This window comes from Amblyomma mixtum, chromosome 6 (assembly GCF_055824585.1).
Source record: "Amblyomma mixtum isolate Tamu chromosome 6, ASM5582458v1, whole genome shotgun sequence".
Classification (NCBI taxonomy): Eukaryota; Metazoa; Arthropoda; class Arachnida; order Ixodida; family Ixodidae; genus Amblyomma; species Amblyomma mixtum.
Window position 1 is genome coordinate 23,803,135 of NC_143017.1, and position 16,483 is coordinate 23,819,617.

Consider the following 16,483-nt stretch of genomic DNA (forward strand, 5'->3'; position numbering starts at 1 on the left):
GCCGTCCCCGACGTCCTTCTTCTACATTTGGTGGAGGTGCTGCCTGATCTCCTTGCCTCACGTATGGCAAGACGAGCTCGTATGGCTGAAGACGAACACCCACCGGCCGCCCCGATGCCGCAGCCGGTTGTCTGCTCTGGCTCCTTACGCCAGCGCGACCCTGTGCTCTTTAGCGGCACCGACGACACAGACTGCGATGACTGGCTTGCTTCATACGAGCGAGTGAGTTCCTGCAATAAGTGGGACGACGTCACTAAGCTAACAAATGTCATCTTTTATTTGACCGGAGTTGCCAACTTGTAGTATCGTAACCACTAAGCCGATATCACGACATGGGACACATTCAAGGCTAACCTTATCACCGTGTTTGGTCGTCCCACTGTACGCAAGCTCCGCGCCGAACAACGCCTGCACGATCGATCACAGCGGCTCGGCGAAACATTCACAAGTTATATTGAAGATGTGGTCCATCTCTGCAGTCGCGTCAACGCACAGATGTTTAAAAAAGACAAGATCAAGCACGTCCTGAAGGGCATCGAACATGACGCCTTTCAAATCTTAACGTCCCGGGATTTGACTACTGTTTACCAAGTTGTCAACCTTTGCCAGAGCTACGATGAGTTGCGCAAGCAGCGCATCATCACTCCACCACCTTCCGGGCCTGTGGAACCACTTTCTCGTCTCTCCTCTACATCTGGGAGCTCCACGCTGCGGCAGCAGCTCAAAGACTTCATCCGGGAGGAAGTTGCTCGCCAGATATGTTTACTTCCGACGAACTGCGAGCTGTCCCAAAATTTGGCGCCCCTTCGACAGGTCATTGCCGACCGCGTGGCAGAGGCCCTTCCCTCTGTCGCTCCACCAGCTCACATGCCTCAGCCCGCACCAGCCGTTGAGCCCCTCGCATACGCCGACGTCCCTGCCGCTTCACCAATGACGCCCGCTCCTGTCGCACCGCTGACGTACGCTGCCGTCGCTGCCCGACCACGGCCAGCTAGCTACCATTTGGTCTACGCTACGCCTCCAGGACCTGTACAGGAATTTCTTCCGGCGCCGCACCCTTTTATTCCACCTCGTCCGCATCGCCGCAATCCACGGCGAACAAGTGACAACCGTCCCATCTGTTATTCCTGTGGGTTTGCTGGCCATGTTGCCCGGTACTGCAGAAATCGCACTCACTACGATTTTGTACCGCGCCGAATGTCAGCTTCCTGGCAGCCGCCGATCCATCTGCAAGTTCCGCCGCGAATGACCGTGGCTCCTTTTCTCCTCGCCGCTCAACCTCGCCGCGTCGCCGCTCCCTATCTCCTCTGCGACGGCGTCCCAATCTTGCGCAAGAGGAAAACTGATTGCCGCAGTTCCTGAGGCGAGAACTGCGCAACGAGCGAACTGCCAAAGGCCTCACGTATCTCCCGCGAATCTACTTGAAATTTCTGTTGAGGGCATTATATTACTGGCTCTGGTCGACACCGGCGCTGCTGTTTCTGCTATGGCTGCAAGTCTTTGTCGTTCATTGCGCAAAGTAACGACACCTATTTCAGGATTCTCACTTTGGACGGCAAGTGCCCAGCCTGTCAACCCTATAGCGGTGTGCACAGCACGAGTCGTCATTCAGGAAGTTGTGTACGTCATAGAGCTCGTCGTTTTGCCTTCCTGCTCTCATGATCTTATCTTGGGCTGGGATTTTCTGCCGCGAAATAATGCGGTGATCAACTGTGCTCGTGCCGAACTGGAGTTTTTGCGCTTGACGTACCGTTGCCGAACGTTCCTTCTCCGAAAGTCGTCGTTGCCGAAGATATTGACCTCCCTGCGTGCTCTTTTGTCCTTGCGCCCACCGCTTGTGATTTTCCCCGCAGTACCGATGTCCTTTTCACACCCTCGCCCATCTTTCTAAAGCGCAAAAGTCTTCCCCTGCCTTATGTCGTACTTTCTATATCAGCTGGCCTCACCGCGCTCTGGATTTCTAATCCGTTCTCCTTTCCCGTCTGCCTGCGTCGTGGCGAATGCCTCGGCACCGTACAGCTCATTGATTCCATTCTCACCGCTGACGCAACCACCGCTTCGCAGCCTGGTGACTTGTCTGCGCTCACACCACCGGTTCTTGCGCCGGACCAGTCGTCTCCTGACGTTTTCCTCCGCTCCATCGACGCCAATCTTCCTGGTCCTCAACGCACTTAACTTCTCGCACTGCTTCATCAGTTCCGTTCTTCATTCGACTTTCATCAGCCTGCTTTGAGCCGCACATCAACTGTCGCCCACCACATTGACACCGGTTCTCATGCTGCTCTGCGTCAGCGCCCCTATCGTGTCTCTGCCACCGAGCGCCGAGTTATTGAAGCCCAAGTTGATACTATGCTTCAGAATGGCGTGATCGAGCCTTCTAGCAGTCCGTGGGCCTCTCCTGTAGTCCTGGTGAGGAAGAAAGACGGTTTTATTCGCTTCTGCGTTGACTACCATCGCCTAAATAAAATCACGCGGAAAGATGTGTACCCTCTACCGCGTATAGATGATGCATTGGACGGTTTACAAGGCGCTGAACTCTTTTCTTCACTCGATTTACGCTCCGGTTACTGGCAGGTACCCATGGCTGCGGAAGATCGCCCTAAAACCGCATTTGTCACCCCCGATGGCCTCTTTGAATTTACCGTCATGCCTTTCGGTCTGTGTAATGCTCCTGCTACATTCGAGCGTATGATGGACACTATTCTGCGTGGCCTGAAGTGGCAGACGTGCCTGTGTTAACATCGTGGTGTTCTCGCCGGACTTTGCGACCCACCTCTCTCGCCTGAAGCAGGTCCTGGCATGTCTTGCGAATTCCGGTCTGCAGCTCAACTTGAAGAAGTGTCGTTTCGCTGCTCCTGAGCTGACTATTTTAGGCCACGTTGTGTCCAAGGAGGGTATCCGCCCTGATCCCGCCAAACTTCGAGCTGTGACTGCCTTCCCGAAACCTACTACCATTAAGCAACTCAGGAGCTTCTTGGGCTTGTGCTCATACTTTCGGCGTTTTATACGGAACTTTGCTTCCATTGTCGCCCCGCGTCTCTCATAGCCTTAGTCGCTTTGGGGCGTTAAAACCCCATAAATCAACCATAAACCAACCATTGTCGCCCCGCTGACTCAGCTACTTGGCCATAACTCAGACTTTTCGCTGTTGTCACCAGCATGCGACGCCGCCTACAATACCTTGCGCCGCCTCCTCACAGCTCCGCCCATCCTGCGCCATTTTGACCCCCAGGCGCCCACCGACGTGCACGCAGACGCCAGTGGTGTCGGCCTCGGCGCTGTACTTGCTCAGCGCCCCTCTGGCTTCGGCGAATACGTGGTCGCTTATGCCAGCCGTACTCTCACGAAAGCCGAAACTAATTACTCAGTAACGGAAAAGGAGTGCTTGGCCGTTGTCTGGCCACTCACAAAGTTTCGACCTTACCTTTACGGCCGTCCTTTTGATGTAGTCACTGACCATCATGCCCTCTGCTGGCTTTGATCGCTCAAAGATCCCTCCGGCAGGTTGGCACGATGGGTTCTTCGTCTCCAAGAATATGATATCCGTGTCCTTTACCGATCTGGTCGCAAGCATACAGACGCCGACGCTTTGTCTCGCTCGCCGCTTCCAGCCCCTTGCCAGCCTCTCTGCCTTGGACCCCGTGGTGTTTACGCTCGACGTCAGTGACATTCCCGCCGAACAACGAAAGGACCCATGGATCGCCTCTCTTATTGACTACCTCTCCAACCATACGCAAGTTACCCCTTCACGCGCCGTTCGCCGCCAAGCTTCCCACTACGAGATTCGGGATCACCTCCTTTACCGGCACAACGACAATTCAACTGGACGGAAATGGCTCCTCGTGATCCTGCGCCATCTACGGACCGAAGTATGTACAGCTTTCCACGCCGATCCGCAGTGCGGTCACTTCCGAGTTTTCAAGACGTACAGTCGGGGACAAAAGTCTCCGGACCACGTGTTCCTCTAACGAAGCCGATAGCTCTGTTATTAGTCGGCGGCTGGAGACCACACTTGTGGAGGTAAGATTTAAATTTTTGTTCTTTCATCCACACAAGTGCGGTCTCCAGCCGCTGTCTGATATTAGAGCTATAAGCTTCGTTAGAGGAACACGTGGTCCGGAGACTTTTGTCCCTGACTGTACACTCCAATCCATCTTCGCTACTATTGGCGCGGTATGTACAACTCGGTTCTTCGGTACGTCCGATCGTGCCTGGCTTGCCAACGACGCAAACCTGCCTCTCACCGTTCGGCTGGTGAGTTACAGCCTCTCTTATGTCCGCTTAGACCCTTCGACCGCATTGGCATTGACTTCTACGGCCCTCTTCCGTACACAGCTGCCGGCAATCGCTGGGTCATTGTCGCGGTCGACCATCTGACGAGATATGCCGAAACCGCCGCGCTCCCAGCTGCAACAGCCCGTGATGTGGTCGGTTTCTTATTGACGCACTTCATTCTCCGTCACGGTGCTCCTCGCGAATTGCTCAGCGACAGAGGCCGTGCTTTCTTATCTCACGTCGTTCAAGCCTTGCTCGCTCAGTGCAAAATCATTCACCGCACTTGCACCGCTTACCATCCGTAAACAAACGGTCTTACTGAACGATTTTAATCGCACCCTCGGTGACATGTTTGCGAAGTACGTTGGATTCGATCACACCGACTGGGACATTGTGGTGCCTTATATCACCTATGCATACAACACTGCTACGCAATCCAGCACGGGTTTCTCTCCGTTCTTTTTGCTTTACGGTCGGCATCCATCTGCTCCCCTTGATACAGTGCTCCCCTACAAACCTGATGCCTCTAAATTTACCACCGTTACCGAAGCTGCACGGCACGCCGAAGAATGCCGCCAGATTGCCCGATCGTTCACGACCGACTCTCAATGGCGCCAAAAACAGCACCATGACACCACTCAGAAGAATGCACTACACTTCGAGCCCGGCTCGCTCGTGTGGCTATGGGTTCCATCCAGCAGTCTCGGCCTCTCAACAAAACTGCTCTCCAAGTACCGTGGGCCCTACCGTGTCGCCGAGCGCACTTCGCCAGTCAATTACATTGTTGAGCCTCTTACACCACCTTCTGATCTTCGGTGCCGTGGCCGTGACACTGTACTACATGTGCAGCGCCTTAAGCCGTTCTACGACCCCATCGTATCTTCGTCCCCTTAAGTCGCCAGGATGGCTCCTTTTTCTCTGGGGGGGCATTGTGAAGAAGAAGATGGACCCCTTCGCTGGACGCGGATGAAGAAGAAGCGGTTGTGGGATTGCCGTCGCGCAGATCGTGTTGGTCTTGGTCGCCCCGCTCCATCGCGACCTCGACGCCGTCCCCGACGTCCTTCTTCTACACTGCGAGTAATTTTCATAAATACAGTGTTTGCAAAATTGGCCTCCGTTTGACAGGGCTGACACCATGAAACTATTTTTGGAACGCCTCATTTAACAGCAGTTGTTGCTTAGTACTGTTGATTTCAGAACAAACGACGCAATCATCTGCGTAAAATTTAACATTAACCTCAATGTTACCTACAATGTCTTTAACAAATATCAAGAATAAAAGGGGTCCGATAACGGAGCCTTACGGAACGCCGGAATCAACTGAAATCTTAGAGGAAATAGGAAATAAGAACTTTGAAAGAAACGTTCTGTTGTCTGTTTGAACGATAGGCTAGAATCCTGTTTGTAAGCTGGGTGTTTTTTAATATTATATCTAAGTTAAAAACTAACTTTTTCTGCGAGACTTTATCAAACACTTTTGCGAAATCCATAAAAATTGCATCCATTTGTTTGCCTGAGTTAATTGCAGCTGTGAAATCATGTACGGTAATGACTAGCTGTGCGGATGTGAACAAACCTTTTCTGAAACCGTGCAGCGCATTCGATGCAATATTAAATGTGTCCAGAAATTCAGATGTTGAAGTTAAGGATACTGATAGCGCTCGTTCTTGTCCTGTCCTTGCTTTGTCCTCGTTTTTTCTGTGCAATTTTTTCAGTATGTATATCAGCGAAGTTGCCCAACTTTCTGCTCTCCTTGAAGTTATGGAAATAGGTCGGTAGTTTACAATGTGCGCTCAGTTACCACTCTCATGACGAGGTTTGATTTTAGCTCCTCTCTAGTCACTTGGAATTTAGCTATCACACAAAGATTTAGAGAATCAAACATAAATATTTTGAAATCCAAGGAGCATAATGCTGCAAAAATGTATTAGAAATGCCATCCGGCCGGGGTGATTTTTTAACATCTAGTTCGAGAAGTAAATTTAGTATACCTTGTTCAGTGATCAGAATGTCTTTTATCGGAAGATACGACGCATCGATATTTGATAGAATTTCATTGTCTGTAGTAAACCCTGATTTGAAAGTAAAGTTAAAAGCACTCGCAATTTTACTGCTATCTTCACTTCGAACACCATTAATTTGAAACGCTTCATTGGTTCGACAGGGCTGTGTAATCAGGGGACGATTATATAAAGTTCGTAAGTTGTTCACCATACTATTGCTGCTTGTCGGCAGCAACTTGCTTACTTAGCCGACCTGAAATCCTAAAAACTATTTCTAGCGAAGCAGCCAGATCATCAGCAGCAAATTTTTCGCAGTTCATAAAGCTTTTGGAAGACAAAGTTCATTTGCAAAAAAGCATGTACATGACAGACAGAAAAGGCTTTTTCGATGTGCTGTGCCATGCAACATACCGCAAACAACCTTCACCTAGCAATGCCATGGACGTGTGAGTTGTGTTTTACCGTTTGGGGTGATGACTATAAAAGCCCACTCCTCTCGTATATATACACCCGACTGCGTTGGGCTGTTCTGTCACTGTGCCGTTTTTCGTGTGTAGTTTGTACCTTGTGGTTCTGACGCCTGATATTTTGTCATGTGCTTTTTTTTTTCGTGGGCTCGAGATCGCTCAAGGTGAGAATAAGGATCTGGCAATGAAATTAGAAAAATTGCCCAAGCTGAAGACATCAAGCCCTTTGCAAGAAACATGATAATTTGGAAAATAACATTTACGACGCTGAAGGCGGCTTGCTCACTCTGAACAACAATATTCTAGACCAGCCTGCATTGAAAATCGAAAAGTTCGAAAGAATGAAAATGAGTCTGCTGTTAGTATGCTTCAAAAGCTGGCGCGGCAATCAGTGAGTCAATCTTAGAATCTTACTTTGAGACATGCCTTCGTGTAGCCCCCCCCCCCCCCCCAAAAAAAAAAAATCTTGTGCATCCAAAATCTCTGTGCAGTTTCTGTCCAAGACAAACTGTGACACAGTACTTATGAAGGTGAAAAATGCGTCTGAGCAACAATGACATTGACGTTAATCACCCAGATCCAGTGTACAGTCTTTGCCAAAAGCAACCCAGCACAGGTGGTTTGTTTCTTAGCCGCGTAGCGAAGCACTCATGGCAGCCCACAAGCTATGATTTTCGTGCAAAGAAAGGTGAGACCTTGTCCTTACATTATGGCACCGTTCGGTGGTTAGGGCTGCTGTAAATCCTTCGTTATACGTTTGAAAAGCAAGAACCTGTTGCTTGGTTACTTTTGGCAAGGACTGTACATGAACGCGCACCTGTCATCTGCGCAAAACAAAACTACTTCCTATGGCTACCTAGATACGTATCGAGCACAGCTCGAAATATTCGTGGTCCCACAACAAGCAGATCTTTACGAGAAAGACTAAAAACTCGACCATCAGATGGATAGCAACTGAAGATGATCTAAGTAAGATAGACCTTGCTTAGATTAAGAAAGCACTGGCGCTGCAAGCATGGCACACGAAATCAGTTCCGAATATACAGCCTGAGATTTTCCGCCTTTTTTTCCCCCCCGCATTCCAATATCTTGCTGAACACTAGATTACCCCTAGTTTTCTTTGGCGTACACAGTTCACGTTAAAATTGTGTTCTCCGCATCTGCATTCAATCTCAGCGTCCATTTGGTAGCAACAAAGACACTAACAGTGCTGCCTTTTTTGAAGCAATTCTCCTTCAAGTTCACTGTGGTAACGTTGTTGGAAACGTGGTACCAAAACGTTTTCAGGAGGCTGGAGCTACCAGGACATGAAAATTTTAATGCGAAAGCATTCCCTGACTAATGAGTGACGTGTACCTCGCCTCTCAGGAGAGCTTGTCTGCAGAGCAAGCCATCAGTGGGTGTCCGCGCGAAACCGACCATTCGAAAAAATGAATTCGCTGGCATTGCGGTTCGTACCCAGGCCCTTCGTGTGCCAGGGGGGCACGCAACGCTTACTCCACGAAGGGTTTTGTTTCTTTCATGGTATTTATTCTACATGGGTATGTACAGGTGTGTGTGGTGTGTGTGTGTGTGTGTGTGTGTGTGTGTGTGTGTGTGTGCTTGCGTGCGTGCGTGCGTGCGTGCGTGTGTGCGTGCGCGCACGCGCGCGCGCGCTCGCAAAACCTACTTACAGAGCTCCTAGGTGGGCGTTACGTGTAGGTTTTTTTATAACATGGTATTTACTATATGAGTTTATGCATGTACAGAAGGGTCTATATACAGATTGATTAAAAATACACCAGATAAAGGCTGCACTCACAAACTTGAAAGAAGACAACACAACTAAAATGGCGGTAACGATAGACACCGAATGAACAGCGAAAACCAGTCCGGTAGAAAATCGATTTCATCAAAAATGTCCCTGATCTGGAGCATCATTCGACTGAAATCGCTTCTGGCTGAAACAAGAGATTCAGTGTTGCGGTCCAGCATGGTCGTTTTTAACAGGCCATGAAGTCCAATGATGTAAAACATGTCATATGGTTCGTAATCAGGCACAGTAACCGCACAGTAACGAACACTGCGGGAATTTAAAATGAAGGCTTTCTTTAGCGTCCTCTGCAAGACATCCCGAAACAAAACCACATCCTTGCAGCTAATAAAACAGAGTTCAATGGTTTCAGATACATTGCATAGATGACAGTTAACAAAACGCACATTAAATTATTACATTCTGCATTTTCATCAGATATTTGCGGCTTGTACTTCAGCATCAATTTTGAGGAGATTAGTCGTGCCTTTTTATGCAGGGGGATTGTGGCTGAGTGCACCCTTATAGAAGCAAAAAGGAAACATCGCGACCAGAACCCCGCACTGCCAGAAGCAAAGCCCGATTACTTTTATTAAATGCAATGCCCGCAGTATGCACAGTTAATAAAGTGCCGGCACTGGAGGCTTCTTTGCTGGCTTTTGAACCTGACGTCGTCACCATCACTGAGACATGGTTGTATCCTGGATTTTCAGAACGTGAAAGATTGTCCAACCTGGATATGCACTTATTCGCAGCGATGGACAATCTAGAGGTGGTGGTGCGGCAATTATTAAAAAAAAAAGTAACAGTATACTCCGTCGTGCCGGAAGTGACAGGTGTTGAGGTGGTGTGATGCAAGATCCATTTACCCGATGGCGTTGCTCACGTTGGAGCTGTCAACTGGCCTACAAATGCCGAAGCACTATATTTAGACCCGTTGTTGGACTACTTCCTTAGGAATACCTCCGGCGGAAAGATTCTCGTGGCAGGGGATTTTAATCTACCAGAAGTTAACTGGTAAATTTTTAACCGCAGAACTGCAACAAATAACTTGATAATAAAGTTCTTGTTCACGCTCAACCTTACGCAGATTGTTGAAATGCCGAATCGTGTTCATGAACAAACCAGTTTCATTTTACACCTATTCATCGTTAGCGATCACTTTCCAAGCAGTGCCATAAAAACAGAAACACTTCAAGGGCTGCCAGACCTGGAATTATTACTGTTTAAATTGCGTATAACTAACCTTGTTAAGTCGGACTGCACTGAAAAACGTGTCTTGGATTAATAGAGCCACCGATGATGCCGTTATGACTTATCTCCTGCATGAATACGAGAGCTTCTCCCATTTATATCTTGATATGGAGTCAACTATTGACACTATCTGGTTGTTGTTTTTTTAATTTTATTATGCATTGCTTCAAAAGATCAGTCTCTAAAGCTCAAAAAGTTGTCAAAACCAGAATCTTTGGATTACGCGTGAAACAATTCCCATTAAACGAAGGATCAAAAGACTCAGACAGCGAAACAAACTTCCGCTATCCCTGAATACCGCTCTCGCCTGTATTCATTAAATAGGCAGCTTAAAATGCAACTTGAATTGCAAAAGAACATTTCTGCCAGACTACATTACAAAACATTATTAAAACGGCACCGAGAAAATTTTGGCATCTCTTGAATACAAAGGAAAGGACAAGTCTCCCAATGTCATCTCTGGAAGGCAAACAGATTCGTTCAACAAATACTTTTAGTCAGTCTTCCTTCTTGATAATGACAACGTTAGCCAGATTGCCAACAAGAATATGATTGTAAGAAACTCGTCGGTACTCTTACAATTTCTGAGTTGGCATGCTGTCCATACTCCAAAATTTTGACGAAAAGAAAAGCAGTGGCCCGGATGATATTGCGAATGGTTTTCTGAAATGTTATGCTGAGCCTCGTGGTAAATATCCTTCTCTGCTTTTCGAAAAATCAATTCGCGAAAGTCGTATTCCTTCTGAGTGGAAAATCATTGAAGTAATCCCTCTGAACAAATCAGGTGATAAACATTCCCCAAAAAATTATCGACCGATCTCTCTGACATGTACTCGCGGGAAAATTTTGGAGCACATTATCATCCAATTTCTTACGGAATTCAGTTTTAAATTTTTCAATTCAGTTTTGTTTTCCAGAAACATTCTTTTGGGTTCATAGGCAAAAAGCTCTTCCTGAGAGCTTCACGAAGACCCATCAACTCACCAACAAGGCAGCAGGCGATGACTTGATCGTGCAGATTAATGAAGTAAATATAAAATTTTTTAGATACATTAGATGACTAAAAACATAAACAATAACAGTGTAACAGAGTACACATTAGCAAGAATTATATTTTTAAATTACATTAGTTCAGCAGCAAACAAATTAACGAAGTATCGATTGTAGCTTCAAAGGAAAATTATTCAGTGTATTAAAAGACAACTTTCGGTCATTGAAAAATATAGACCTTAGTGCTTAAAAATATGCAACATGAACAATGTTCTCAGTAAACAGAAATCACTGGCAATATCTCAAAGAAAAAAAGGCAACACATAATACAATCTGAAACCTGCATTACATAACTACCCTCCGGGGTGGCTCAGTGAATAAGGCGCTTGTAGGTTTGAACCCGACCGCGGCGGCCGCGTTTGGATGGAGGCGTAACGCAAAAGGCGCCTTCCTGCTGTGCGAGGTCAGTGCACGTTAAAGATCCCCAGGCGGTTGAAATTGTTCCGGAGACCTCCACTACGGCACTTTCTCCTCCTTTATTCTTTGACTCCTTCCTTTATTCCTTCCCTTACGGCGCGCCTCGGAGATATATGATTGATGATGTTTTTTATTTCTGCGTACAATGAATCCTTCGCTTTTAAAACTCTTAAGAGACACAAGAGAGCAAGAAAGCCCTGGATCTCGCACGACCTGTATAAGAGAATAAAAAACCGCAACATCCTTTTTCAAAAGTTTTTAGACACACGAAGTGAAGGCGATCTCCGCGTATTTAGGAAAGCGAGAAATAAATTGAATGCTGATATTAAAAAAGCAAAGAGATCATACTATGTGAACAAGTTTTCCAATATTGCAGGAAATCCTCGTCTGGTATGGCAAGCGGCCAGCGACATCACGTGTAAATCAAACTCCCCAAAGCGGGTTTCTTATCACAGCGAATCTGTGAGTGACGAACAGGTTGCAAACCTCTTCAACGAACATTTTATTAACGTGGGTGCTTCCGCAAATCACTGCGACGCGATAACATGCGAGGAATTCGTCAAAGCACATTGTGAAAATACTGTATTTTTGTCCCCAACTGATGAATATGAAATACTGGACGTCATTTTGGGTTTAAAAAACCATTGCGCCTCTGGAGCTGACGATATAAACCCGGTCCACTAAAAGCCGTGGCAGAAATAGTTAATAGTCCCCTTGCACATATTCTGAACCTTATTCTTTCCACCGCAGTGTTCCCAGACCGATATGAACAATTACAGACCAATCTCTGTGCTCCCTATCTTTGCGAAGGTAGCGGAAAATATTATACATAAAAGACTAGTAAGCTTTCTGAGTGTAAATAACATAATAGCAAGTGAACAATTCGGCTTTAGAAAAAATAAGTCATCCGAAATGGCCCTTCTTGAAGTGAAAGAACATATACTCGAAAACATTGAAAGAAAAATATTTACCCTCGGAATATTTCTGGATTTTAGAAAGGCTTTCGACTGTGTCCAACACGACGTGCTTTTAAAGAAGTTGCCATTGTATGGATTTCGTGGCAACGCATGGTCTTTAATAAAAAGCTACTTAACATCTAGAGCCCAGTTCACATGTATAAATGGCGCAAAATCCGACAGCAGACTTGTAAAACAGCGCGTACCTCAAGGGTCATTACTTGGTCCGACATTATTTTTACTATACAGGGTGTTTCTCCTATGACTTTCTGCAATTTTTAAAAATAAGCTTTTTGAATTAGATGCGTGCTTTTTCTGGCATAGCATTTTCAGTGGTATAGTACATCATAATTCAGCCAAGACGTGCTAACTAGCAGGCTTGTTAACCAATATTTAATAGTTAACTTTTAAACTATTACCGTTGGGCTCCTTAATTATTGAAAGGCATGTAACCCACCGTAAGTAATGTCAAAATCCGTTTTCAGAATTTCGAGAACGCGATTATCCTCGGCGCTGTGGCCCAACAAATTTTGGCTATTTCGACGAGTTAGGTTCACTGGAGAGGATGATTTGCCTGCAAACTTCTCAAACAGCATGCATTTTGGCGCGATGTAGGGGATATTTGTTGGGCCACAGCGCCGAGGATAATCGCGTTCTCGAAATTCTAAAAAGGGATATGGACATTACTTTCGATGGGCTGCATGCCTCTCAATAATTAAGGAGCCCAACGGTAATAGTTTCAAAGTTAACTATAAAATATTGCTTAACAAGCCTGCTAGTTAGCACGTCTTAGCTGCATTATGATGTACAGTCGCGGGTAAAAAAGATTAGCACACGAGACGGAACACCAGAGCGCCGGAATGACAACGCGTGGCGCTGCGGGTGGCGAAGAGGCTGATAACGAGAGTGCCGGGCCGTTCCCATTCTACAGTATTAGGGGGGTTGAGTGGACTGCCACTGATCAGCAAAATTACTGGCTAAAAGCAGCGCTATCAGCTATTGTTCCCGCGAGTTCCTTTTGACAAACCATCGCTGATATAAAAAAAACAGTAATAAAAAGAAGCCATCTTTGCTTGATAACCGAGCCAAAATAAATGCCGCATGCGCAGTCACGTAGGGATGGCACTTCAACGCCCGGGGGTGCACGCTTGATAAAGCTTACTTCCTGCCGTCCCCCCCCTAGGCTTGAAAACATGGAAACGGCCCGATAAGCAGGTCTGCGTACCGCAGAGCCGCGTGGTGAGATATACGAATTCTAATCGCCAGTGATCTGTGCTAATATTTTTTGCTCGCGACTGTACTACACCACTGACAGTGCTATGCCAGAAAAAGCGCGCATCTAATTCAAATAGCTTATTTTTAAAAATTGCAGAAAGTCTTAGGTGAAACACCCGGCATATAAACGACATTGTAAACATAATAAATAACACTAAGTTAATTTTATATGCAGATGACACGAATGTGTTTTTCTCGGGCGCTGACGTTGTGGACGTGTTTCATCAGGCCAACGAATGGTTAACTGGACTGAACTTATGGCTTCTTTCGAACAGACTCCAATTAAACACAAGTAAAACTAAATACATACTGTTTAGACCGAGGGGAACCCATCCGCCCACGAACTTGCACTTAAAATTTCATAACATTACTATCGAACAATCGACTACAGTTAGATTTTTGGGGGTAATATTCCAGAAGAACCTTTCATGGACGCCTCACGTTGACGCACTGCGTAGGGACCTTGGGCGAGCCGTGGGAATTTTAAACAAGATAAGATAACATGTTCTGTCTGCTGTAAAAAAGCAAATCTACTATGCGCTTTTACATTCACTCTTCTGTTACTGCTCCCTAGTATGGGCTACAACGACTAAGACAAATTTCGATTGTCTTTTCTCTTTGCAAACGCGAGCAGTGAGAGCAATAGGCAATTTAGATCTTTCGGAGGACACTGCACCTCATTTTAAAGGTAATAAAATAATGCCCATTCACAAACTCCATAAACACAAACTAGCCCTGGAAATTTCGCGTCTTCACCAAACAGATATAACATTTCAAACTTAATATCATGCGCAACCTGGTCCTTGTTATCTACGACAAAACTTATTACCAAGGCCCCGTTCGCGTACGACATACGGTGATCAAAAACTAAGTTATTTGATTCCGGATTTCCTCAATGGCCATCCTGAATTAGCTGAGATACTGTTTACTGCCACCAAGGTGCAACGACTGAGAAGAACACTTAGAGACTTTTTCTTAAATGAAAACTAAAGACCATGCTGTGCTGATAACTTCGTTCGCCTTCACTCCGGATCTTTACCTTCACTGTGATGATTGAAGACGTGCGCACATAGATCAATGTTTTCATAACACCGCACTACTGATTCAACTTATTGTTTTTATGTGCCTGTATTTTTGTGTTTTTCATGCCCTTTCATATCATGCAGTATTGATGTTTCTTTTGCTTTGTAATTATTGTGTTTATGTTATGTTGTTTCCGCCGCAGCCAAGGGGGGCGCGGCCCCGTCAGGCATGTCTATTGCCTTTTGTCGCGTCCCCCAAGGCATTTCTGTAACGGAATGTCTTGAATAAAGAAAGAAAGAAAGAAAGAAAGGAAGAAAGAAAGAAGGAAAGGAAGAAAGAGAGAAAGAAGGAAAGGAAGAAAGAAAGAAAGAAAGAAAGAGAGAAAGAAAGAAAGAAAGAAAGAAAGAGAGAAAGAAAGAAAGAAAGAAAGAAAGAAAGAAAGAAAGGAAGAAAGAAAGAAAGAAAGAAAGAAAGAAAGAAAGAAAGAAAGAAAGAAAGAAAGAAAGAAAGAAAGAAAGAAAGAAAGAAAGGAAGAAAGAAAGAAAGAAAGAAAGACTGGCTGTGTCAGTTCCCTCCTCAAAAACCAATTTCAATTCTTAAGTTATATAATAATAGTGTGCACAGTTTAGGTCATTTCTCAAGAAAGCTGCAGCGATGTGGACAAGGATTGGTATAGTAATTGTTTCAACATAGCCTTGGTTATGTATTTGTATTTATTAAGGAAGACTGGAACATTATGCTGAAGTGACTGCGATTTATAGTTAGTGTAGAAACGGGGTATGAACCATGCACCAGTGTTGAGCGTGCGAGTGTAAACATTGAGTTCTTAAGATGCTGACATAAGCAACTGCGTGAAAGTACCCGTTGCTAAATAAATTGATCGCAGAGCGCGGAACTCGTAAGCCCGTTTCATGCTAATATGTTGTCGAACAGTAAACACTCTGTTGTTGAAGACAGGTAATCTAAATTGGATATGTTACGAATAAATTTTCCTGCAACACGGATATCGCCTGGGCATTTATGATGTGATTAACTAAACTAAGTTGAAATAATTAGTGTACCATTCAAACAGTGCATAGTATACTGTGTAATTTATTTTGGTTGGTAGTAATGTACGGCAGCGTGATAACTCCACTGTAATTGCTGAAAGCTTGTTGCAGGGGTTATCTATGTGACAGTCCCACATAAGATGAAAGCTAAATGTCGCGCCAAGTGTCTTGATTTTTAAACAATCTGAATTATTTGGCCTTCGCAGCAGATATCTTGTTATATTGTAATTAACTTATTTTTGGCGCCAAAAATAAATGTTTAGGTTTTTGTGGGGGTCATTTTCAGCTTATTTAATCGAGACAAAGCAAAAATTTATCAAGAACGTTGTTATCCTTTGATATGAGAGCATTGACACCAGTGCCTGAATGCAAAATGCTACTATCATCTGCATAAGAAAAATTTGACCTAACCGTCAATATTGGAATTATCGTTTACATATATAATGAAAAGTAACAGATCCAAGATGCTACCTTGTGGTACAGCAGCTAATATATGCAAAGGTGAAGATTTCTGGTCCCCTTGGGGAACAGACCGAGTACTACTTTTTAGGTATGACAGAAGTAATTCAAGAGGTTTGCCAGAAATGTCATCTTAAAATGTTCTGATCAAGAGGACCGAAAGCGTTACTGCAGTCAATAAAAAGACCAAGTGTGAGGAGTTTTTTATCAATATTTTGTAAGTCTTTGAGTCATGGTAGTCCAGATTCGGTTGATCGTCCTTTTCGAAAACGACACTGGTTATCGGAAAACAAGTCAAGTTGATCCAGAAACTTGTTTAAAAGTAGGGACATAATTTTTTCCAAGTTTTTTTTAAAGAATGGGTATTACATAAATTCGCGTGTAGTTCCCCGCATCATTTTTATCCCGGCTTTGATACGTGATAGATACCTTAGACCTCTTCATAACAGCAGGAAATACTCCT